This window comes from Cryptotermes secundus, unplaced genomic scaffold (genome assembly GCF_002891405.2).
Source record: "Cryptotermes secundus unplaced genomic scaffold, Csec_1.0 scaffold654, whole genome shotgun sequence".
In the NCBI taxonomy this organism is placed as follows: Eukaryota; Metazoa; Arthropoda; class Insecta; order Blattodea; family Kalotermitidae; genus Cryptotermes; species Cryptotermes secundus.
Genome location: NW_019727402.1, coordinates 1,102,621 through 1,129,360, shown reverse-complemented (window position 1 = coordinate 1,129,360; position 26,740 = coordinate 1,102,621). Strand labels below are relative to the sequence as shown.

The following is a 26,740-nucleotide window of genomic DNA, read 5'->3' as shown; positions in this document are numbered from 1 at the left end:
CCCCCCCCCCCCCCCCCGCCAATCGGCAACCAATACAACTGGGTATTTTAAATTCGAAACTTTTACACAACATCTCAGTGTATCAGAGTCCTTGAGAAACTGATAATCGTTCAATATACCAGGAAATTGACCGCCTTTTACGGAATTCTCCGTTTCATTTACGTGTTCACAACAGGTCACGATAGGTGCCTAACCCGAACTACTTGAATGCAATCGACATCCTCAAGCTTTGTTTCTTTAAAATCTAACTCAAAAGTGCTGTCAAGTGTTAGTGACTAGACATGAGAGTTAGACTGGTAACCCATAACTCGTAACTATAGGTATCTGTGACAGTTACACGGATCTACATACTCTACAAATCATTGTACTGCAGTACAAATAAAGGCTTCTGTCTGTTACATCTTCGTTGATCTTTGATTAGTAAATTAGTACCAGGAATTAATTAAATAATTTTCCTGGGGAGTAAAGGGCGGCCGGCGCGTAAGGCTGACAACCTTACCTCCATCTTTGAGCCGATTGTCTAGATAATGTGGCATTCTCAACGTCTCACAACCCTATGGGCCTTCACGACCTGGTACAAGGATAGCTTTACTTTTTATTTTACTTTAACGGCTCCCAATAATGTCTTCTGTTTACATCGTTGCCTGCTTTCTACCATCTCACAACTGGTCCTCAACTGTCGATTCTCAACTGACTGACTCAGCAGTCAGAGTTGCTTTACGATTGGAGGTTTGCGGCCAATCAGTTCGTCCTGGCGACAAGCCCCTTGAGATTCACGACCAGTAATTTTAATTAACAATTGAACACTTGAGGTTATAGTCCTTATGTAACGTCCTCTCTGACGAGGGGATGAGTCTGTCGTTTACAATTGCTACTGGTCCTCGCCAGCTCAGTCATTCTCAGGTCCGAGTCCCGCGAGACTCATGATCACATTCTACCGTTTCAGATTCTAGATTCCAACCTGGGGGGCCAGGTCCCTGTATCTATATCCCCCCGGAACATGGTGGCCCAATTATACCCCCAGGCACTGGTTTCCTTTTTCGTCGCCTCCTAAGACTCGCAAGGATACGGTGGAGGTATTCGACCCCGCCTCATTCTTCTCTGCACGGCTCCTCTTATGGCGCGTATCCAGAGAATATGGTGGTTGCTTGCGCGCATCAACTGATTGGCTGCCTCATTCGTGCCCGCCATGCAGCCTCAGCACGGACCGCATACACTACACAGTTTCCAACCGTTCTTCTATCGTTGCTTGCGTATCCGCTGCCCAGATACTTGTCTATTTAGCCGTTACCACGCAGCTGACAATGTAATCATGTCACAACATTCTCTCATTCCTCCTACGTGGCTGTGGACAGAGGGTACTGCCTCCAGATGTTAATTATGCGTCCTGAACGGCTGATAAGGAGTGCTATTCCAGTTGTAAGGTTCTGTAACTGTCCAGTANTGAAGAAGGACGGTTACAGCTTGGCAAGCTGATTACCCTTCACTGTAAAAATTATTGTAGTATGAAATGTAACAAAGGGCTTGAACTTTTACAAATAGATTATTTCGCATGGCATAAGCAACGGACAAGATATTCGTAACTTGGAACATGACAGAGATGAGACAGGCGGTTACACACTGTAGAGAAACTGAGATGTTACTGCCAAGCTGTTACAGCTCTTCCTGTATTGCGTTTCTAATTTAATTTACTTTTTAATGATTAATTATAGGAAGTTAACACGGAATATCCTTACTTCCGGGGGCGTCGCCTTCTGAAACCATCCACAAGGGATCTCATGTTTAATGATTCTAAATTCCGACGTCTTCTGGTGCGTTCGCAGCGAAAAGATACGAAACTACGCTTGCTACTTGTAGTTCTACCATGCCCATGCATCGTCAAAGTCCCATGGAACAGTTCAAGGTAAGCCGCATGTATTCCCATTAAATTTTATCTTCTTCGGATACAAGGCTCTTTAGCCCGCTGAGATTAGCAGGGCATATAGCACGACTGGGGGCGAAAAGGGATGCACATACGATATTGATGGGAAAGCCAGAAGGAACGAGATCACTATGAAGACCAATATGTATGTGCGTGGGCAATATTAAAATGGATCTTAGAGATATAGGATGGGGTGGTATAGACTAGACCGATCTGGTTCAGGATAGGGACCAGCGGAGGGCTCTTGTGAACACGGTAATGAACCTTCGGGTTCCATAAAATGCCGGAAATTTGTTGAGTAACTGCAGATTTGGTTTCTCCTCAAGAAGGGCTCAGCTACATGAAGTTGTTTACTTTAGTTAGCAGACATAGCTTCAGTCTTTCCTCTTTCTCTTGCCGATCTCAACGCGACGGTAAAGAGAAAAATCTGTCCTAGCCGAGAATCGAAACCCGATTATCCGACCATCCAGCCCGTAGCCCAGTTCTTATAGAGACTGGGCCAATTGGCACGCAGATGCGTACGCTGTCAGCTATAAATTGCAACTCTTACTTTGGCTGCACCCAGAAAAGATCGATGGCCTCTGGGGGTTGCCCTACATACGTGTATATCTAAATCATTCAAAACATAAGAAGCAGTAGTGTTACTTGTTCCATATCGAATCATTGCCGTTTTAAAGGAATACTGACGGAAAAATTTGGTGATTTTATTCAGTTTCTCCATAGGACTACAAAGATATACTCCATCTACTATAAGAACGAAGGCGCTTCATCGTCAGTTAGCGATGTGATCATTTTTCCATAGTGGGGTGAGACCGAGTCCACTTGGTACTGCCGCCACTTCTGGCCTATTGTACCAGCCCCAGATGATAGATGAGGGTGATTGTGCAGCAATTGGTGGAATGAAGATTGGCAGGGGAAATCGAAATACTCGGAGAAAAAACCTGCTCCAGCGCCACTTTCTCCACCACAAATTCCACATGACCAGCTCGAACCCAGGCCGCCGCGGTGGGAAGCCAGCGACTAACCGCTTGAGCTATGGCGCGGCCCATGTGAACCTTTACGTCATCCTTAGAGAGGTGTCAGATTCTATCTTAAACACATATCCGGTATTCACACGCCAGTGGAATGTTCAAACATGCTGTACCGTGTATGCGTGTGACTACAGACGGGATCTGGATTGGATTTACTCACCACTTACACACACGACTCGTAGTACAAGCAACTACAGCGCCACTGCTAATCTCCACAATTCAAAAATCGCCTACGCACCCGCTAAGCCTTTTCCCAAGTGTTGTGTCTTCACCAGACGTTCCCTTGCAACGGCTTCTAACATTGAAGAGCCTTCAGCTTCCCGCGCTCATGTCTTATCTTCACAACCTCCCGTGCAGAACTCAATTCTCGACTCTGTCCCTTGCTTATAATATCTCGGCACGTACCACGTAGAAAACACCCCGTTTCCAACAGCAACTCTATTGTTTGGTGCATATTCGTTGACGAGGGAATGTGTTTACCGAGCCGTTGCCCAGAAACAGTCGTTGTTTACAGAGTCATCGCTTAGCAACGGGTCTGTACGCCACAGTACTTATACAATATTGCCTACATTAAGTATGCCGTAGCCGGGTTCGTAAAGAGATGGAACACAGTAGCTTATATTTAAACAGGCCAAGATAATTTCTTAAAAATTTCTTGCGTCCTCATCAATCGTAATGACCTTCCTACTGTATTAGACGCTATGTAACAACCTAAGAAGTAAATAAGTCGGCTACTATTGCAAGACGTCACAATAACTTCGCACGTAAGTTATTTTATTACGTTCTGATATAAACTTCTGAACTTGGCACTGATCATTAACTTTTGCCCATCAAGAGTTCACCTACGAGTAGCAGTAGTTTCTTTCGACTCTTCAAATTCCTCTTTCTGTTTGTCAGGTCACTCTCTCACTCCCATGTTCCAGCAGTTAACTGAGAGAACTCAATTTATTCCCCAAGGCCCCAGTAAAGCCCCAGTGCGCTGTAAAATTGGATTCCACCTGCCACAAGTTGGTCTCAGCTGGGATCTACGATGCCGGTCTTCGCTCAAAAATAACAGAAATATTGCCCCCAAACCAATAATTTTATTGGCTATGATTGATTTTATTTCAGAGGCATTTCCAATAATATAACACGCTCGTACAGGGTAACGCATGTCCTTATTTCAAATAAAATTTCAATAAAGAGTACGTATTCATAGCCTTTTTAAAAACGTTACACCAAATACCGATGTTTTCTTCAACGATTCCAAAATATGGTACTGCGTGTACTAGTTAACGCACCATGGTACGTACCAAACTTCGTCCTACACAAGGACCTGGGAATTCCAACAGTACGCGAGGAAATCACGCTCTCCAGTAAAAAATATCAGGCACGCCTCCGGAAGCACCCGAATTCCTTAGCGACGCACCTCTACGATGAAGAAGAAGTCAGGAGGCTTCACAGATTTAAACCGTCAGAACTGTTAACCAGATTTGCTATCTAATTTTGTAAAACAATTAACTAGTTGACTATAATTAGTTAAATTACATATAGAACGAGTTCATTGGAACACGTTCTTCATGTTAAATTACTTTTATACTCATCATAACTAGTACTTATTATCCAAAATAGCTGGATAGATTGTATAATAAATTGGAGAAATAAAAAAAAATACCGATGTTACTTAACCTCAATTACGTTGGCGATAAGAAATGCAGACGGATATAATAATGCAGGAAAGGGGAGAACTTAAAAAAATCACGTGGCATTAGAAAAATCAATTCCAGGTTCATTAACCAATTCTAGAACCCTATTCTGGTTGAAATGAGATCAATTGGCTACCAATGAACTGGGAAACATAACAATAAAGTGACTGGCTCTGCGGTGAATAGCCAGAGTTCGTTTCCCAGTGGGGGCAGATATTTTTCTCTTCCAGTAATGTATAGATTCTCCCATCCAATGGTCACCATAAGGTTTCCCTGCAGAGTAAAGTGGTCAGGTTCTGAAGGTGACCACTAACTTCAATCCGTAAGTTAGAGCCACAGCTCAAGCGGTTAGTCGCTGGCTTCCCACCGCGGCGGCCCGGGTTCGATCCAGGGTCTGGTCAAGTGGGACTTGTGGCGGACAAAGTGGCGCTGAAGCGAGTTTTCTCCGAGTACTTCGGTTTCCCCTGCCAATCTTCATTCCACCAAATTTTCCATCATAATCACCCGGGACAGGCTACAGTAGGCCAATCAGTGACCGCCGTGCCGAGTGGACCCAACTGGATTCCACCCCCCACTAAGCCAATTAAAAAAAAACTCAATCCGTTGTTCCAATACGAGACGAACTTTGTCTTCGCGTTGTCTATGCGCTGTCACAGAGTATTTCTGAGGCAGACAGGCAACTTCGCTTTCGGACCGAATCGTAGAACAATATTCGTACTGGTTTTGATGGAAAATACAGAGAACTACTGTCTGTCCTCTCAGCTTAAAAACTTACTTTTTATGGTTTATTTAATGGTACTTTAGATAGCTCAGACTATGTAAGTGTGGCGTTAAGTGGTAAAATGATTCGTGACTAATAAATTCGAACCGATGTAAAAGAAATGCTCGTAGCCTAGTTTGAGTTACTATTCCTGAAAATGATGGGACTGAGGAAAACCATGAAAACCTTCAGTCTGAATATAGTCTCCAGGCCGAGATCTGATCGCGGGACTTCCCAAATATGAAGTGGGTGTGCCATCCACTGAGTCGAGTCATCGGATCTTTAAATCTTCCTTTATGTAAATCACACCTACTGGGATTACATTTCCATCAAGTCATATATTCTAAGGCTCACGAATTTGGGGGATAATTTAACTATAGAGATTCACTTTTAGAGGTTGTGCAGTGTTAATGATGCATAAATATGGAAATGTGGTCACTACAGTTGGGATCTGGAAGACCCTGCCCCAGATTTAATCCGGAGAGCCTGAGATATACCACAAAGCAATTGTCTTGAATGACCATTAGGCACTGAGATTGAGGTCCGATAACCGCAAAAGTCCGACGTGTTACCTCCGCGCTGAAGTGTCCGGAAAGATCCATGTCATAGTATTCGTATCGGTAATGCGATAAGGTATTCAAATACGGGTCATATAAAGGTCATGGAAACCATGAAAAGTCTCGCTGCTCCGCTTTTGAGCTGATTGGATACACCAAACCGCATAAAACCCTCCGAGGTTTTTAATGACAAAGTGTTAAAAAGACTAATACTGCTCGTTGAAGTCTTCAGGTAACATTTATAAATCCAACAGTGCTTCAAATTAATACATAGAAAATGACAGGAATAATTAAACTCTTTTCTTTCTTTTTTCTTTTGGCATTCATTTCTTTTCCTAGTACAGCAAAGAAAAACATGTAAGATTTGAGGCTTTCACGGCGGTGACTATGAAGAAAGTAGTTTTCTGGGATTTGGCACCGTGTATATGTGGTGTTAACCGACGTTTCGGAGGAACGTATCGCCTCCATCTTCAGGGTAGAAGAAAAAATAGGTCTCTTCGCTTGCAGATTTCTTATATTTTTTCTTCTACCCTGAAGATGGAGGCGATACGTTCCTCCGAAACGTCGGTTAACACCACATATACACGGTGCCAAATCCCAGAAAACTGCTTTCTTCAAAACAAAACATGCATGTTCTCGTAAATTACGTATAAACAAGTTAACACCTAAAGTTAAAAATCTCTGATCTTATTTAATCTAGGATCGTAGTTTCCTGGTATGTGAAGCCGTGAAGTCTGGTAGATAGATTGTAATGTTTCGTAAGAACTTTGGGTAAGACTGGAGCTGAACATCCGTACATAGGACCTGAACCAGCCTGTGGCATCTCTATAGGAGTCGCCAGAAAGGCAATCAGGGACTGGACAAATGAAGCACAAGAATTACTGGGGATCCTTGACTGGACTCAGGCAAGGAAAGGGACTCATACGAGAACCCTCTGCTAAAAGAGCGAAGGGAATGTTGAAGTTAAACAAGAAGCAGCTACAATGGGTGGTAGGACTACTTACAGGACACTGTCACCTCAAAGGACACCTCTTCAAACTGGGACAAAGTGATAGTCCCACTTGTGAGATATGTCAAGAAGAAAATGAAACAGCCACACACATATTCTGCGTGAGTGTGAGGCCTTATCTTATTTAAGATTACGTCACTTGGGTCAGTATTTATGGAACCAAGTGACTACGTCGACGCCACGTATAAAATCCTGGGCTTCGAATGAAGGGCAGGATTGCTGAGGGGATACTCAAAAGGGGAAGCACAATAGACCACCGTAGGTCGCGGTGCAAGGGCCGAGAAGTCCCACCCCTTATACATTCATTCATTCGTAAGAACTTACATCCCCCTTCTTCAGAGTAAACAGCGTCATATTCTAGAAGACCGCAATCTCAACATCCACGGCAATAAAATTCTCAAATCTTATTTCATAACGTTAAACGTCTCTCCTAAGAGACATTTATGTTGAAGGATTTGCCGAAGAAGATTTAACTCTGGTTCATCCTTTTCAGAAATTGAACCTAGACCTACAAATCTGAATGTACAACACTGAAAAAGAACAATAAAAACAGAGAAAGGAAAGAGAGGAAAGGAAAAGATAATGATGAAAGAAGAGGAAGATAAGACAGAGGAAGCCAGGGAGAATGAAATAGTGAAGAAAGAGGATGAGAAGGGAAAGAAGACAAAGGAACTAAGTAACGCTCTGAAGGCGTGTCATTGTTGAGAAGCCAACATTAGCTCAGCCATTCCAGAATTCTACCGCCGAATCACTGAGCCAATAATGTAGTTAACGTGGATAACTGCTGGCGAAATTCTAATTACACGTACTTGAGAAATAAACGGGATTATCCCAGAATTAGCGCTAAAACGTTAGAAACTTACACAAATCCGTATGTGATTTTTGAAATTGAATACACTAGAAAAGGGAAAGCTATTCCTGTAAAAGTTCGTGAAAGCCCATAAGGTTCTGAGAGGTCGAGGCTCCCACATTTTCTAGACAATCGGATAACAGATGGCGATGAGGTTCTCGGCCTTAGCGCGCCGGCCGCCCTTTAACCCCGTGAAGATTCCTGGTACTCATTTTTGTTATAGGCTGAGACGAACCTAGGGCCATAGTGCGGCTGGAAGGATTAGGTCAATTGAAGAAACAACTCCAATAACCTCATCGAGAATCGAATCCGTGACCTTTAAATCTAATGATACAGAAGATGAAGTGGAGAGTTGAGGGAATGGCACTACATTTTTAAGGTCGAAAACTGACAATTACCGCCTCTGAAAGCTCCGAGGCAGTTCCTTCCTGCTCTGCTGGCGTAATAGTACCGACAGCGGGTAAAGCGATGGGAAGGGAATGTAGGATGGGGACAGAGTAAAGCTCTGGAAAGTGGATGGCTCTAGTTTATTCAGCAGAGGACCAAAACTGAGCAGAATCTTTACTAGACTAGACCTGAATTTTGATATTATTGGGGAGAGGGGGACTGCATGAGCGGGGAATTTTGATACTGATATATGGATTAGGGCGGTTTTTTAATATTAACATGGGAAGGATTGCATCATGGCGAAACTTCGATATTAACTTTCTGAGGGTCTGCATTAGAGTGGTATTTTGATGTTAACAGTGGTTAGGCTGCATTAGCATAATTTTGATAACAACACAGAAGGACTCCAATAGAGTAAAATGTTGATGTTAATAGTGAGTGAGCTGCATTAAGGCGGAATTTCGATGCTGACATCTGCAATAGGATGGAACACAGGTATTTATCACTGCCGCCTGAGAGTCCTATCCATAACCACTAACAATAAATGGTACATAAAAGCAGAACAAAACAGAAAGTCAAGCACTGGGGTTTTATGAATACCTACCGCGTGTGCATGAAACGTTTGTTGAGAGATTATTGTGTTCCTCTTGTCTTCATCGTCCGGCCGTGTCAGCGTGAGATTTGTCCAGGCTTATCTGAAAGAAGAACCACTGAGTGTAAATATTTTGTAGACGCACAGCGTCACAAGAGCCAATTTAAATAAATTATACATGAAGTTGTCTGAAGATAAAGAGGACTGCCGCAAAAATCGTGAGTAGGACGATCAGTAACCTGGTATAGAACTGGGTACCTCCTGAATGCAAATATACAGCATTACCTCTTCATTATCCCGTTTCATTCCGAGAAATTCCTCCGCCAATATTCTGAGCTCTTTCCTTGTTCATCTGCGGGATAGCTCAGAAAGTGGCTGACTATATGGTTAGAGACTCGGCTTCGATCCTCGGGAGGCTCGGTATCTTCTTCACCACCATTTACAGATCACCTCCGTCGTGTAACTAGCCTCTAACCCAATCCATACACGGAGCATTATTCTCGGGTGTAAAGCGGTCAGAGAGGGGATTCACCACTACTCACGCCCATCTAGTGAAGCGGTATAAACGCTTGCATCTTTGTCCCCACTCCCCCTGTCGTTCTTGCGGCGTGGACCTATGGCACAACAATATATCCTTATCGTACTTTACACCTGACGTCAGAACAGAAAGTGAGACTGATTTTAAATTCACTGAGAACAGAGGTAGGTCGTTGAACCCATGCAGTCCATCCTCAATACGTTAAGTCTGTATCGACCAATGGCAGCATTCGTTGTGACGGCGCCTACAGGTCGCATAACCCCTTATATGCGGTGATCTAGATGAAAACACATTCAATTCCAAGACAACAAACCTCCTTGCTACTGTCACCACACAGAAAATGGTTACGACGAGGAAGAGTCTCAAATACTGACTTACCTGTATGGTTAATATAAGCTTTCATGGTCCCCATGTCAAATATTACCGGGAAGCATGCAGCAACTTTTCTCATTCGTGAGATAAAATTACCTCACTTATTTTCTGATAAAGTTTCAATTCAGAGGTATAGTCAATGTTGGAAAAATCGCAAGGCGTTTAATGTAGTTGAACATATAAAAACATTACTGAGGCCTCCATAATAATATATTGATACGAGAAAGTAATGGACATATCTGTTATTATATGGAAATATCTATAAGCGCTCGAAAATTCAGTGGAGTTTTAATCCTTTAGTCTAGGTTGAGGATCTGTTCTATTCTTTCTCTCTCCTCTCGCTCCCACTTTGGAGCAGAGAGCTGATTTCACAGTTTCGTGGTCATTTCACATATGGTAGGACTTCTTGGGCGGGTGATCAGCTCGTCGCAAGGCCTCTACCTCAACACAGGACAACACAAACACGGAATTAACGCATATACACACCAAACATCCATGCCTTGTGTGGGATTCAAACCCACGATCCCTGCTTCCGAGTGAGCGAAAACAGTTCATGTCTTAGACCGCTCGGCTACCGTTACCGGCATCTGTTCTATTAAAACTGGATCGAATAATCTACTGTAACAATATAAAACGTAATTCCTTTCTCATGATTAGAGGAAACTTCAATTGACAAACGCCGTGGTAGAGTGCTTTGTTATTTTCACTTCTTATTCAGAATATCAGTCTTCTGTGGATTTCCTCAGTCCCTCCAAATAAATGTTTGGACACTGCCTTACAACATACCGGGGCAGCTTCAATTAACATCCTTCCAAATTTGCTGTACATTATCGTACACTAAAGGCTCTAAGTCCCGTGTAGTTGAGAAAGCGTTGTTGAATGAATTGCGGCACATTCAGCAATGCATGTTTCGTACCTGCCTCTTCAGTACGAAGTCCGAGGACAGCTCAAAGCCCGAAAATTATTTTTTTTTCCTTGGCACTACAGCCCCAGTGGGCCTAGGCCTACCTCCATGAACTTCTCCGTTCACTTCGGTTTTTCTAGATCTTACACATACGGTAGGACTCCTTGGGCGGGTGATCAGCTCGTCGAAAGGCCTCTACCTGTACACAAACATAGACAAACTCACACAAACAGCCATGCCCTGAGTGGGATTCGAACCCACGATCCCGGCTTCCAAGCGAGCGAAGACAGTGCATGCCTTAGACCGCTCGGCTACCGTGACCGGCAATTATTTCTTTTACAGTTCAGAAGACTTTGTAAACTTCAAAAATAGGCTCATATTTCATTATACATAATTTGACAATTTACCGTTTTATTAGCAGATATTTTTGGTTCCTTCACTTCCCTTTTGGCACTGAACAGCTTGCATTCAACACTGCTGATATCTTCTTTCTTTTTTTTGTGGAATATAAATGCATGACGACCAAGCAGAGACGAAATTTGGGGTCGGCAGCTGCTTGCCTCAGAACTGAGGAGTCGGGATGGCGTTACAAACTCCAGAACCTTAAAAACTGGGTAACTTTCACAAATCTTTTCATATGGCATCATGTATAAATGTTAAAATTGTGTTATTGTGTAGCCCTATCTACTTTAAAAGCAAAAATACATATTAATTACTATCTCATTCATTCATCAACGGCTTTACAGCCCTTTGTTGGGCCCTGACCTCTTCTTCAATTTCGTAATCATTTTTACACAGACTGTAGGACTCCTTGCACGAGTGATCATCGCGTAGCATGGCCGCTATCTACACACAGAACAAGACAAAACACAGAATAAAGGCACACACAGACATACATACTTTGAGCGGGATTCGAACCCACGATCCCAATATTCAAGTGAGCGAAGACAGGTTATTTCTTACATCACGCGGTTACTGTGATCGGCATTAATTACTTTACCGTACATAAACACGCTGAGACTTGCTAGATATACAAAGGAGCATACATTCGACTAATGGGAACATACATATTAATGGGGCACATAAAAATAACAACGATAACAGCGCAACGCCGATGTTCATGGGGCTAAATAAAACAAGATAAAAAACACGCACGCAGCAAGAGAAAAATAGCGCGGGAAAGATAACAAGTTATGTTCTCGAAAAAAATATATTTTTGGTGTGAACAAAAGGAATACAATAGCATTGCATTATTTTGACTTAAGAAATAGTGCAGTGTGGCGTTTTCGAACAGTGAACAGTTTTCTGAGGCCGAAACAGGTATCAGTTATTATGATTTTAATATTATTTTAAATTAAGGAGAGATTGTGAAAAAAAAATTACATTAAAGACGGAAGTTAACGTGTAGAGTGATACATCAGTGCAACAGAATGATGAAAAATACAATACATATTATTGCTAGAAACAACTGGATTTGTAGCCTTCTGTTCAAAATGAGAGACAGAGTACCGTCCTTCGTAAAACAAAACACATTTTAGAATACCATAATATAGGATACAGCACAGATTCCCAGTTTAGTTCACAAACGCCTGCTTATTCGGCAACTTCTCCGACAGAGGAACGAGGCGGATACTCTAAACGCAGTATTTCAGGGGCTGTGGTGAAAATACGATTTGAAACACACGTGCAGGACACGCCCAGTCCAGAGACATGTAATGTTGAGGGAATGACGTCGCTCTGCAGGACAAACTGTTACCGAAACTTGACATCCTGAAACACACAGGTCGCCACACCCTTAACCGGCAGCGCTGTAAGCGCGCTCTGCGTTTTCAATACAACGCACAACGACGCAGATACACGTAAGTGCGGAAAATCATGCCACAGGTTCCAAGTCTTTTCCTCTACGTCACTCTTTCTCAAATAGTATGCCGGAAAATTCTAAATTCGAAATATTCATGCATATTTAATTGGTTAATGTGAACTGAGGTTCTCACGGCCGTAACTATGAATATCATTGTCGTTTGGGATGCGACGCCGTGTAGTCTGGTAATTGTTTAGTGGCGTACCTCCATCCCAGAACGCAGTAATATTCAGGTTTAATATCAGCCAAAGAGTTCATCTGCATATCGGGATATAACTTCCGTGCATTATACACGTACACCTGTATACTCCAAAGGACAGAACTATTCACAGCCACAGCTGTGATAGCCTCAAACCAAACGTTTCCAAAAGTTAATAGTAGAGGGAAATCAATCTGTTATGTGATTACGGTGTTTTGATACGTTATGCCCTACAGTTTTGTCGATAGTTTCAGAGGAATTTAGTGTCTCCATCTTAAGGGTAGAAGTTTAACTCTTTTCTTCACACTGAAGATAGAGGCAACGGGTCCCTCCGAAACACTGGTATTTGACATACTCGTATACAATAATAAACCACACGGAGTCGCAGCCCAAAAAAAAATGTAAATACTCGCTTCCGTGAGAATATCTAAACTCAATCTTGTGACAGTCCAAACCTTTTAAAACTCTTCAATGGACGCTATGTTCCTCTTTAGCCATTTCAATAGAGTGACTGATTTATTGGGGAGACCGATCCATTAGCAAGTTATTATTTTGCTTTTCGCATCTGCACAGGAACAACTGCCTTGTTTTGATACCTGCAGCTTGGGTGACCGAAAAGGTGACGCCGCCATCACGAAAGGCAAGTCTGTAGTTTGCCGAAGATGTAAATTTTGTTTTGCTGATAGGGTAGCTGTTATAAAAGTGTCTTCGGAAGGGTGTAATTGGACCCTAAACTAAGAAATAACCGCTTTCACATGTGGGGTTCCGGGTTCAATATCTTTGGATCTCTTTATTCTCAAAGTTCGTTATGTGATTGTCTAGTGCTGATGGTATGAAGGATTTGGCAGTTAAAATCAGCCAATAGGAAACTATTCCTGTCTGGAAGAAAGGCCGTCGGTTCAAATCCTATACAGGGGATGAAGCGACGCTCCCGCAGGAAAGGGTTTTCAGAAGGACTTAGCGTTTTGAATTCATCAGAGGCAGACGTCATTGGGCTGCACTCACCAAGTTTATCTAAATTTAACAGTCTTTATTTGGTTAGATTAATCTTTGATAATAATCAAAAGGGCACATTACTCCGTCCTTGCTAATAAAATTATAGTGTTTGCTTCTGAAATAAACAATTTGTGGAGAGCAGAAATAGTGTCTTTGATTTCTAGCAGTGGACTAGCTTTAAATGTGCAGTTTCTCCGTTGCCTCAGTTATTACCGTGACACGGTCCTGAGAAGAGTCAAGTGTTCTACCGAAGCGGGCAAATAAACAAATAGATAGAAAGGGGACGGTTGCAAGAAGTGGCGCCCAAACGGTAACAAGAAGTGCCAGCCAACGTGAGCGGTTACAATCTCTACCTCCTGGTTTTTAGCCAACTTCCCATATTTTAAAACAACTTCTGAGAAGAACTAAGCGGCTACTTTTTTTCATACAACATGGAACGCATAAAAAACGACGCTGCCAACAGTTCTTCTACTTTGCAAGTGTGCTGATTGCCGCGGTAACGTCTTTACCGAGCCATTGCCTAGCAACGAGAGGGGGATATATATACACACAGACTGACGAGAAGGATTTATGAAGCATGCCTTTGATATAGGCTCAGGTACCATGATATACGTACATGTAGTCTCTATGGTTGCTATGAAGAATATACGCATGATAAGCATAAAGTAAGGCAGAATATATATCTAAACACTTACAAAGGGACACAGATACAGCTGTACACACGCTTTTTTTTTCATTAACACGATTTCATGCAAATAAATGAAAGCCATCCCTATACTTTTAAGTAACATGCCATGAATTCGAATAGATGAATGGAGGTATATCTCCAAACATTCTTAATCTCTGGTTAGCTTTACGCCTCTTGCACTTTACCCCTGGGGAAAGAGCCCTCGGTACCAAATGGAGAGGAGGAGGGGTGAGCCCCACAACAGGTCTGGATGCTGTGCAGAGGTGGAAATTACATGCCCTGTCGAGAACCTAACCCCGATATCGCTGTCATCCATTCTGTATCCTAGTCACTATACTGACTGAGCTATTCCAGTTCCACATAATTTGATGTGCTATGGAAAAAGGGGCATTCCAGGTGAGTGACTCCGCTACTGTCAGTGTTTGCCGACCAAAATATTCGTATAAAGACACGTTCGGATTACCTGTAATACATTAACCACGGCTTCGAATTAACATGTCCCTTAACCTGAGATCCGTGCAAATCAGTTCGGAGCAGCTTGCAGCGAGGGCGTGAGGTGTGCCTTGCAGGAAGTGCATGAGAAGATAGGCCCTAATTGACACGCCAAGTCTGTCAGCCCTCGTGTTCCTTTTTCCAAACTTGTCAATGATGCTTCCCTTTGAGGGTGTACACGAAAATATGATAAGCAAGCTTCGTTATAATCCACCATAACGCCTCACTAGAGGCTGAAGTCGAACTTTAAGCTTGACAAATTCCTCAGAAATTGCTGGTACAAAGTACCACACGACATCTGAACACGGAGACAGAATCCAGTCTACGAACCGTTGTGTTCTGAAAAATAAACAGGACGGATTTTAGATAAAGATAACACAATGGGTACTGTCAAAAACATAATATTTGTACTCCTTTCGTGTGTTCCAGTGCACCTTTATCTCAGGTAAACCTCTTTTTGCGTTTTCCCACTGAACCATGATCCCTTGTTTGTAATAAACTTTGATCTCCAGTAAGTGACTCTTCAGGTTTCTGTTCAATTTTTTTCTCCGGCAATCGCCATCAGATGGAATATTACTGAGACTTGATTTCCGGGTTTACATTGAGCCTTGTCTGACCTCGTGTGGATCTATACAAGTACTCAACTTCAATCTCCAATAATCCCCCTTGGGTAGACTTCTATTGAACCTTGATACAGTGCATCCGCATTCGGAGGGATTTCTGTTGATCACCTGTTGTCTACAAATTGACTTTTCATTTTCAACACAAGCAGATGTTAGAGATTTACGTAGTTCTGTTATTTCGATCTACCATTTCAGCACACTGTAAGAGATACATAAACAAAAAGTTCTGGGAAGAACTAATAGCATACTTTCATTTGATACAACAAGGACCGCTGCGTGTAGCAGCCAGCTACACATACAGACACACAGACTGACGGGAGGGATTTATGAAGTACGCAACTGAGATGGGCTCAGGTGTCATGATGTACGTAGCAAGTTTCATTAAGACTGTTTAAACTATTACGCAAACACAGCAAGGTGATCTCATAGGACTACTTTTATTTATTTTTTTTACAAAATAAGGAAAGTGGGATAAAAATTATTACATACTTACTCATGTATAACGTGCTATCGTTTAACTCCCCAGAGAACCTGAGTGACCTAAAGTCATTGCGTTGTGAAAAGTCTACGCATCATGAAACCAAATATTCTTACAGAATTCATTTATTTTTCGATGTTTTTACTGAAAGATAAAACGTAGGCCGGACCTTACAGTTGAGCTTAATTTACATTAGACACCACATGTCGCTTCCTATTCTCTTTCTGTCTACCTATGGGACACAGCCACACCAGAGTGGACAAGACAACCTCGGAGGTCAGTGAATGTCAGTGCAACCAATCGGAACTCCAGGCATCACCATCCAGTGCGCCGTTTTCCTTCCCACCCTTCACTGCCAAAAGAATTAAAGATCCAGGCAAAACAGATTTAGTTAAGAGCAGAATTTCAGGGATTTCGCAGTTCCGGTGTTCTGTAAAGCCTTAAATGTATACATTATGGCGTATATCATCATCTCCTCCTCCTCCAGCTGGGTCCACTCGGCACGGCGGCCACTGATTGGCCTATTGTACCTGCCCCGGGTGATTATGATGATGGAGAATTTGGTGGAATGAAGATTGGCAGGGGAAACCGAGGTACTCGGAGAAAATCCGCCCCAGCACCACTTTGTCCACCACAAATCCCACTTGACCAGACTCGGAATCGAACCCAGGCCGCCGCGGTGGGAAGCCAGCGACTAACCGCTTGAGTTAGGACGCGGTCCCTTCATTCATTGAGCCATGCTTCGTCTTTTCCGTCCTCTAAAGTAAGTTGGGCCCTGCGTCTTATATGTGGGCGCCCTATTTTCCTTCTTCTTTTCGAGTTGTATGTTAAAATTTCCTTCCGAATCGGCGTGTGTTACATTTGTAGAACGTGAAATTTATTCGCCTCAGACCAAATAAATGGATGCATGTATATTTAAGAGACAGGTTCCTTTTCTGTCAAAATATGGCCACCGAATTTTCTAGTAAGCTTATAGGAAATATCTATTCATAATCTGAATTTATTTCAAACTACAAAATTTTATCTAGTCAGATATATGTTTCTAACTGATCGTAAAGCCATGATCTTTCCTGTCAGCATCCAAACAAGAGTAAGAATGGGCCTACAGGTATCAACAGGTGTCTCTTGCGTTTCTTGCAATCTCGCACAGATTATTACCTGACACACTTCAATGATAATTTACTTTTAATGCATACTGAAAATGTTTCCAACTACTTCATTAAGCGGTCATATTACTCACATCTAGGCCATGTGAAAAGGTAACAAACTTAAGTTGTCCGTAGGCTTAATTAATTAATCATTACGCCAAGATATTTGGGAATGAGGATATAGCTTCATCATTTTTAGCACAGGCACTAGACGGAGGTGAGTGGCCAGCTTCAGGTCCCTGTCACTTTACTCCCGGAGAAACAGACCGCGGTACCTTTTGGTAAGGACGTAGCTTGGGTCCCAGAGTCGGTCTGGAAGTTATGAAGAGCAGAATCCCTTACTATGTCTAGCCCGTAGAAAGGCTACGTGTTAAGAAGAATATATGAATCTAAGTTACACTTTATATGAGGCAACACCCCGTTGCCAAGAAAGCACAAAGTTAATTTTGGCTTTTATGTAAAATGCAGTTTAAGCCTGATACGAATTAGCATAAAGTGAAATTTAAAACAAATCTTGGATATCATATTTCATGGCGATTAATTAGACTGGAAATCATAACATAGAGAATTATTTTTCACTGGTAACATTATCGAAAACAAATTGAATGAAATGGGTCAGCGAAATAGATCAAAACATATCCTATCTCAGACGGCCGCCTCTGTGGTCTACTGGTCAGAGTTCCTAGCTACAAATCCAGAGGTCCCGGGTTCGATTCCCGGTGCTACCAGATTTTCTGAGAAGTAGTTTGTGTGGACCGGAATCCACTCAGCCTCGTAAGGATAATTGAGGAGCTACTTGAATTGGAAAGTATCGGCTCCGGTCTAGAAAACTGAGATTAACGGCAGTGGGAATCCATTGCGCTGACCATGCGACACCCTCTATCCGCAAAAGTTGGCACTAACTTCGCCGACGAGCGACGGTCGCTCGGTCGGTATAGTTCGCTTGCGGACTAAAAGCCACGAAGTTATCCTATCTCAGACAACTAACAATACCAAACATAGGTGCGCGATGTAATGAGTTAACTATTATCGTAATCGGCTAGAGAATCGCGTTTCAAATTCCAGTAAATTTGCTTTGATCTGAGTCTGCGCCCTGGTTCCAGTATTTCCTTCCCCTTCAACTTTTTGCCATGATGTTGACGTAGTCATACAAGCATTAATGACTAATTCTGAAGCAGTCTCTGCTGGTCACTCTTTGAACCGTGCCACTTAGTTTTTGTTTAGCACGTCAAATAGTCTGGCCTTGAAGGTCACGCAAGGCTCGTGTCGAATTAAAAACAACCAGGTATTTCTTTGATTGCTAGTGGGTTGGGAGTAAGTCCCTTGTACTGCGACCACTTCTGGCCTATTGTACCAGCCCCAGATGATAGGTGAGGGTGATTGTGGAGAAATTGGTGGAATGAAGATGGGCAGGGAAAACCGAAGTACTCAGAGAAAACCTGCCCCAGCGCCACTTTGTCCACCACAAATCCCACTTGACCACACCCGGGATCAAACCCGTGCCGCAGGGGTGGGAAGCCAGCGACCAACCGCTTGAGCTATGGCGCGGCCAACGACCAGGTATACGAAACAGAAATGATATTAGTATCCTTGAGGCACTTCTACGAAATGGCTTAAACTCCAAGATCAATCAACACTTCCATATTAATCACTCTTAAATCACCTAAAAGCATTGATCCTTCTCAGGTGAACTCGGTGTTTCATATGTTTAGTGCGTGAAATATCCGGCTCCTAACAGCATGCGCTTATTTACGAATAATTTAGTTTAATGCTACAAATTATAGGACGTATGTATTTCTGTCTTCTCATTGGCACATGGTATGGGTTGCCAATAAAGTTATCAGTTTCTATGGATACTCACGGATACGGAACTTGTGTGTTTGTAACAATAAGGAAAACCACAAGCGTATTGACATGCCATCAGCGGCGAACAAATAGCACACACTCCTGTGGCCTGAGAGCTCATTATTGATCTGTCGAAGAGTTGACACGTGTGTACAGCCACACTGCCACATGCAAAAACTGCGGTTCTCCCCGATACTGAAACATCACTCAGGGTACGTCATAGCTTGGGTAGGTAATCTTGCGGAAGAAGGGTCCTGTGTGCGATCTGCGGCATGGCAAGTTTGGCTCTGTAGGACGATGACAGTGGCCGTGCGGTGAACTGTCTTCGCTCGTTCGAACGCTGAGATCGTGTGTTCGAATACCACTCATGACATGGATTTCTATGTGCGTTTGTGCTGTTCTGTGTGACGGGCTCATCCCCAGTTCAAGGAGTCCTACCGCCTGTGTAAAGAAGATTAGGAAACTGAAGACGAGGCCAAGGCTCAACAAAGGGCTGTAGAGCCATTTGTGGATTAATGTATTACAAATAGAGTAATACGTATATCGAATAACGACTAAAGATCTACGTAACTACCTGAAGACGACGCAATCTCAAAGATGTTTTGCACACAGCGAACAGGTCTAAACGTAACTGGCTTTTAATAACACTGTGGCGCATTTCAGGTTCCCACAGCCTTCTAGTAACAAAGTTCAAGAAAGGACTTCCCCTGTAACCAAGAATCATTCCTGTTCTTCACACATTTACACTTTTGCCGTTTTTATTAACCTTTAACTACAAATTAAAAACAAATCCACAATACTTGGATCGTGACACTTCAACATTTCCAGAAAAAACGAATACGACTTGCTCCCATGAGGTCCCTGGTTCGAATACTGCGGTTTATAAAATTCACTGGCATTACTGTAGTCTATACAGCAGGGTGGTTAGCTCTCCTGCTTCGGGTTCGGGAGACCCAAATGTCAAATCCTGACCCCAATATCTGCTCTACTGATGGAGGGGTTACGCAGTTTTCCTTAGTCCCCTGGCAAATGTCAGAACAAACTCTCAAATCAGGCTATGAACACTTCCTTCCAGGTCCTTTAATAATCATTATTCACTAAACTCATTCGAGGCTATACTGTATAGTCTTTGGGGCACGCGGTAGCGTAGTTGGTTGAGGGGCTATGCTACAAGCCGGAAGATCGCGGGTTCAAGTCCCGATGAGGTCACTGGATTCTTTTAAGTTCACCTAATCCTTCCAGCCGCACTAGGCCTTGGGGTTTACTCAGCTTCTAACAGAAATGAGTACCAGGAATTAATTAAATAATTTTCCTGGGGAGTAAAGCGCGGCCGGCGCGTAAGGCTGACAACCTTACCGCCATCTTTGAGCCGACTGTGTAGATAGTGTGTGACCCTCAACGTCTCAACGTCTTCACGGCCTGGTACTGTATAGTCTGATATACTGATAAGTGTCATTTAATAAAGTAATTGATAATAAGGGCCAATAACGGCATCTTTTGGCCTACTTTACCTACTTTTAAAACAATAAAAGTAGGATAATAACATCACCTTGCTGTCTGTACGTGTATCCCACTACCGCTGCTAGGAAACGGCTCGTAAAAAACGTTTCCACGGTAATGAATACACGCACCAATAGAAAAATTGTTGGAAGTGTCGTTTTCTACGCGGTCTGCCCAGTATCAGAAGAAAGTTTGTGGTTCTGTCTCCGTATTCCCTTGTTGTTTCTAGGAAACGGCTCGGTAAACACGTTCCCGCGGGGACGAAGATTTACTGAAGGAGTTGTTTTCTATGTCGTACGTGTCATATCAGAGGAAAGTAGGCGTTACGTTATCCCCAGAACTTCTTGTTCCGTCATTAGAGGTGATTACGCTCATAATCTTATAACAAACACGCAAGGTCAAAACTGGCACTAGACCTGGAGGCCTTCAAGTTGATATAAATGTAACGTCTGTACCTGGCTAAGAGTCTTTAAATAAAGTAGAAAACGCGCAGTTTGAAACGTAAAATGAGCCTCAGTTCAGTAAGTACGGAGAATCATGACCGTAGCATTTGATAGGCTACAGATATATAAAACACTGACAAATTACAAACATGAATACCGTCAGATGGCTACGAATGAAGCTGTTTGTAGTATAGAACCGCTACTGCCTGGAAGGAACTCCGAGGTCAATGTATTCCAAGTTTGCAGACGGTTCACGAACGTTGTGGTTAGATTCAAATTTATAACCACACCTGTACACAGCTGTTTTTAACGGATATTATGCTCCACAATTTCACGCTGAATTTCAAGAGACTTTTTTTACATTGCTTATTAATGTCCTGAAATATTAAGTTCTGTATAGGTTAGTAAAACCGAAAATATTAAAAATTATTTCGTGTTTACTTGCTTATCCACCGTTATTTTCCTACCACGCAAACAAACAACATAAAAAGGCAATCCTGTGGGCAATGTTCTTCGTTGAGGTACGGACAGCGTTTGGGACAACCCCCGGCGCCGAGCAGACGACGCGGGGTCTCTTTTCATTTACAGGAACATGTTTTCCGCTTGTGTTCAGGACATTCTTCCACAGACTTGTCTGTCCGCTACTTATAACATTTCGCATACTGCGCATGCGCTAGTGGCTCTATCCAATCTGAGAAAGTTTCTAGAAACGAATTCGAACGAAAAGAGATGTGACTTCCGAAACTTCTCTATCCTAATGACGGGGTCAGCATTGGAAGAGAATCCTTTGCAGTACTAGAAGAGTGAGTATCGAGCGTAATAGCAACATAATATGAACCTTAATACAATAGATTGGAATGAAGTGTCCCTGATTCAAAAGGCTCGCTAATGAGCAGCATGGTGTAACGGTAAGGTAAAAGGCAAACACGCTATGGAGACGCATGGGGAGAGAAAGTACAGCTCCACCATTCTTAACCTCGACACTAGATGGGGGTGAGCAGTCAGTCTCACGTACAGGCCGCTTTAACCCCAGGTAAAACAGCCCCGGTAGCCATTGGATAGGAGCCTGGCATACTTGGTTCGAATTCTGGCTCCATGTGTGGAGACAGCTACAGAGAACTGACAAAATTAACTATGATACACAGGAGGGTATGTAATTTCTTGGCGAATAAAATGTACGAGTAATATCACTGAAAACAATTTGGCTTATTTCCAGGGACGTTGTGATAGCATGGACAAATAAAATGGCCACCTAAAGCAGCATGATTTTAGGGATGGCATATTTTGCGAGTTCTTCCCTCATTTCTTTCACTTTTGTTTAATGATGAGTTTCTGCTGATCTTACGTTCATGTCATTATCATCCGTTGGCCGTAACCTGAAATTATACAATAAAGTATATAAAGATGTTTTGAAAGATACGTCACCAATGAATGTTTTTGTTACAGTGTCTGGAAGTATTTTGTTACTGACTGTGGTAATATTTGGGGGGATTCAGTGGGATTTCTCGTCGCTTTGGCGCAACATAACTTATAGGCCTGCACCGGCCCTGGCAATTTCAAGAAACCTATAAATTACTATGAGCTTGCCTCATAAGTTTCCCTCCCTTCACGATTTCCCGGACTTCTGGGGTGTTTCCTCATCAGAAACTCGAGGGAACAAAGCACAATCGCATAGAGTAAGCACTCGTTATAACGGACTAGGGGGTCGCCGATGTCCGCTTTAAACGAGTGAAGTGTTACTCACGTAAGTACAACATAGGATATACAATACACGCAATAAACACAGAAACATAATGTGATTACATAAAGTAAAGTAAGTCAAGTTGTCCCAGTGCTTAACTAATTAAGCACTGCGCCATGAAGGCGTATGCAAGTGTGGATATATAGATCCACATACTCTTGATAACGGCACCAGCTGAAGGTGAGCGGTCAGCTTCACGCCCCGGCCACTTTATCCCGTGGAAAGAGCCCTCGTTACCCATTGGATAGGGGGTTGGGTAGGACCCAGAGCCGGTCTGAACGACGTGGAGAAAATTCTTGACCCTACCGGTACTCGAACTCCGACTACTCGGTCGTCCATCCCATATCCAGCCTCTATACCGACTGCGCTATCCCGGCTCCTCACGCCTAGCCCATAGCCAGTCACTATACCGACTGCGCTATCCCGGTTTCCTAATGTGAACCAATAAATATTATTGTTTTCTTTATTTTAAATAGTTTTCAGACTACAAACCTTCTTAATGCCTCAACATCTCTAAAAATGCACAATTGTACACAGCCAGATTTCGTCCGTTTAAAGTGGGTTCACTGTAGAAGAGTCCCCAGTCGGGTCACGAAGCAGGCAGAATAGTGTTGAGAAGTTTCAACCAAGGACACATTTTAAATTGGTCATGACGCGTGTCTGAGTTTCGCGTCTGTACCTCACTGACATTCCACGCCGTCCAGGGGGTGGTTCTATGGTTCTAGAGGGAGACAGAGAATCGACGGCGCCCGCCCGCCATCGCCCCGACACTGCCCCTGGCTGGTCGGCCAACCCGCAATGCGGTAGCTACTGACGTCATCCTACGCCGGGCGAGGTCGGCCGAAAGATACGTGGCGACAAGCTGCCACGCAGTCCAGCTAAGACAAGTCACACGTTAACTCGATATCTGGTCGATTCTATGCTAATTTACCATTATATGTTCCTGTCTCAAATGTTTCTGCAGTTGTGACCAGTATAAAACCACACAAACTCTCATTTTAAATTCTTAACGATGTTATTTCAAACGTTACATAGCGTCGAATGAAACAGGAAGGAGTCATGAATGCTGGGTAAATAAGAAGTGGTCGTGGTTTATGTGGAAATAACATCACAGCGCCGATCGCAATGGCCGCGCGGTCTAAGGCACGAAATGTCTTCGCCCTCTAGAACAGTGTTCCGCAACCTTTTTCTACTCGCGGCACACCATGAAATATCCATGACTCAACACGGCACACACAAATGTTATTCCCCTGAAAAACGCATGATATCAGACAATTAATATAAATACATGACGTGATCAACTTATTACTATAATATTATTATATTGTTATTTCATTATCATAAAACAGAAATCGACTCGTGCGTTTATTAACAATTAATGAACTTTAATTCACTGTAGAGTGTAGACAATACATTTCTATTACTATTAAAGTAAATACAGTAATTCTACTCATGCCTTCAATGTGACACTTGCGCCTGCGTAGCTGCACACAGGCGACTGATCCGTGGTGGAATCGTTGACAACGCAATTTCTCATTTCTTCATCGATGGATCTGAGACGATCCAGCTTTGATGTCTTAATTTCAGTTAACGTCGGGAAGCCCAGTTCACACAAATATGTAGTTGAAAATGGCAACACATTAACTGCCATCTCGGAGATAGCCGGGTATTCACTCCTTATTGTCAACCAAAACGTATCCAAAGGCACTTCGAGAAGTATTAGTTTCAATGTTCTGTCTGCTTTTAAATCAGCGAGTTCCTCTTGTATATTAATCGGAAGATGTTCTGAATTCGCAACGAATGGATCACGAACCCAGTCGAAATCTTGTACACTCTCTCCAAAATACTTATTGAATTTCTGCTGCAGCATTTCTAAATGTTCTTTAATTGTGTCCGTCACCATTTTATTGCCGTCAGAAAGTGGCCATACAGGCGGGGACATCTCAAACGACCCATCTGTAATTCTCTGTATCCACAAATTCAGCTTATTTACAAATCCTTGTATCTTATCCATATTAGTTAGAATATTTTCGTTCCTACCTTGTTTCTTTCTGTTCAGCTCATTCAAGTGTACGAAAATATCGGAAAGATATGCCAACTTATATACCCATTCATCATCTGCAAATAAATCCGCGTACTCATGCCCCTCAACAGCCAAAAATGCACGTACCTACTCATTAAGTTCAAATATTCGAGACTTCTGTATGTAGTAGGAGTGTAGTGTGTTCTGATTCCATTTCCTGACACAAAACGGAAAAAAGGCCGCAAATTTAGGGGCCGCGATTTGATGGGGTTCACGACTTTTACTACTTCGTCCAGCTCAACTTTCAGAGAAGATGGCAAAGACTTAGCAACAATGGCTTCGCGATGAATGAGGCAATGATGGCATCGTATGTTAGGATTTACTTTGCGTGATTTAGCTACAAATCCTTTAACACGGCCTGTCAAAGAAGCGGCTCCGTCTGTACAAACACTAACGCAATCCTTCCATTTTAATTCATTATGTAACACATATTCATGCGGCCTCCGTAGTATAGGGGTAACATTCCCACCTCGTGACTTAAGGTACGCGGGTTCACCCGGCGGAGGTCGTGGAATTTTTAAGGGCGGAAAAATTCAGGAAACAAGTCCTCCGGGAGGGATTTAAGCCGTGGGTCACGTGTCGTAGCTTTACGGCACGTAAAAGAACCTCATGTTCCAAGGAGACCTCTGAGCCAAATTCAGGACATTTCCCGCCCAACAGCAGTCTCTAACGCCTCTGGTAGATGGGGGAAGCATCGAGATGCCGCTGAGCCTGTAGAGGCCGAACTCGCTGGCTGAGTCGGGACTGATGGCACGCACCAGTACCGGTAGGTTATAGAGACTGATAGAATATCACAGGTGGACGCACAATGGACCAATATTTGGTCTAAGTGCATGGGGAAACCCACCCTCTCCAATAAACAACAACACATATTCATTAGTGACACGAAATATTTCTTCACCGGTGGCTCGCTCGGGAACTTCTTTGTAAGAAAAGAAATTTGTTCCAATTACATCTCCATCGATGTATCGAATGTAAGCAAGAAGTTGTGCGTGGCCGCTAATATCGGTGGACTCGTCCATTTGAAGCGAGAACTTCTGACTGCTGTTGATTTTCTCCTTCATAATGGCTTCAATGTCACTGGACATGTCAATAAAAGATAGGGAAACCCTTGCTAATCCCTGAAATTTTAGGGAAAAGCACGTACACAGAATATGCGGCAAGTATATCAAAGAGCCGCGTAGTTGCGGGAAAAATAAAAATAAATTAATAATGAAAACTATGATATAACAACAACTGTGAGTAGATAATTTACTTTTAATTTCTTAGACAACAACATTACTGTACATAAAAATCACGGCATGTAACAAAGAATAGTCAAGCATCATCTTATTTAATCAGCACAGTGGCTGAGGATAAAATACGTGTACAAGCGTATGAAACACGGTAACTGGGATAAAATAAAACGAATAAAATTCGACAAGTACTTTCTTACAATAGGTAAAAGTTCGCCTCACACCTTTCACCTTGTGACGGCACACCGGTTGCGGAACACTGCTCTAGAACACTGGGATCGTGGGTTCGAATCCAACACAAGACATGGATGTCTGCGATTATTCTGTTTTGTGTTGCCCATTGTAAGTAGTGGCCTTGCAACGGGCTGATCCCCCGTCCAAGGAGTCCCTCCAAAGGTCTAAGGTTAAGAAACTGAAGAGAAACGAAGCGTTTCACGGATTTCCTATGCTCCAAGTTGGAGCAAGATAGATAGATAGATAGACAGACATCTCAGCATTCGCCTAGAAAGAGTGAGGCAAAACAGTGAAACCTCAATCAGGACATGCCGTGACTTAACCGTAACTCGAACCTCGTACCTCGCAAGTACAAGTCCATAGTGTTACCTACCTTCTCTGGCCATGCCATAGTTCAGGCGGTTAGTCACCGGTTTCCCACAGCGACGGCCAGGGTTCGAGCCCAGGTCAAATCATGTAGTATTTGTGGTGGTCAAAGTGGCACTGCGGCAGGTTTCCTCCGAGTACTTCGGTTTTCCCTGCCAATTTTCATTCCACCGACTGCTCCACATTCATCATCATCATCATA

General features: G+C 42.9%; 1 protein-coding gene across 21 annotated transcripts in view; it reads right to left on the bottom strand.

Annotated features, from left to right (window-relative positions):
* Positions 1 to 26,740, bottom strand: part of LOC111864711 (sodium channel protein para) — a 289,515-nt gene that overhangs the window by 113,834 nt on the left and 148,941 nt on the right. For all 21 annotated transcript variants that reach the window (XM_033751552.1, XM_033751551.1, XM_033751554.1 and 18 more), the window contains exon 2: positions 8,805 to 8,895. The gene's annotated coding sequence lies outside the window, so the exon portion shown is untranslated. The remainder of the gene's footprint in view (positions 1 to 8,804; positions 8,896 to 26,740) is intronic.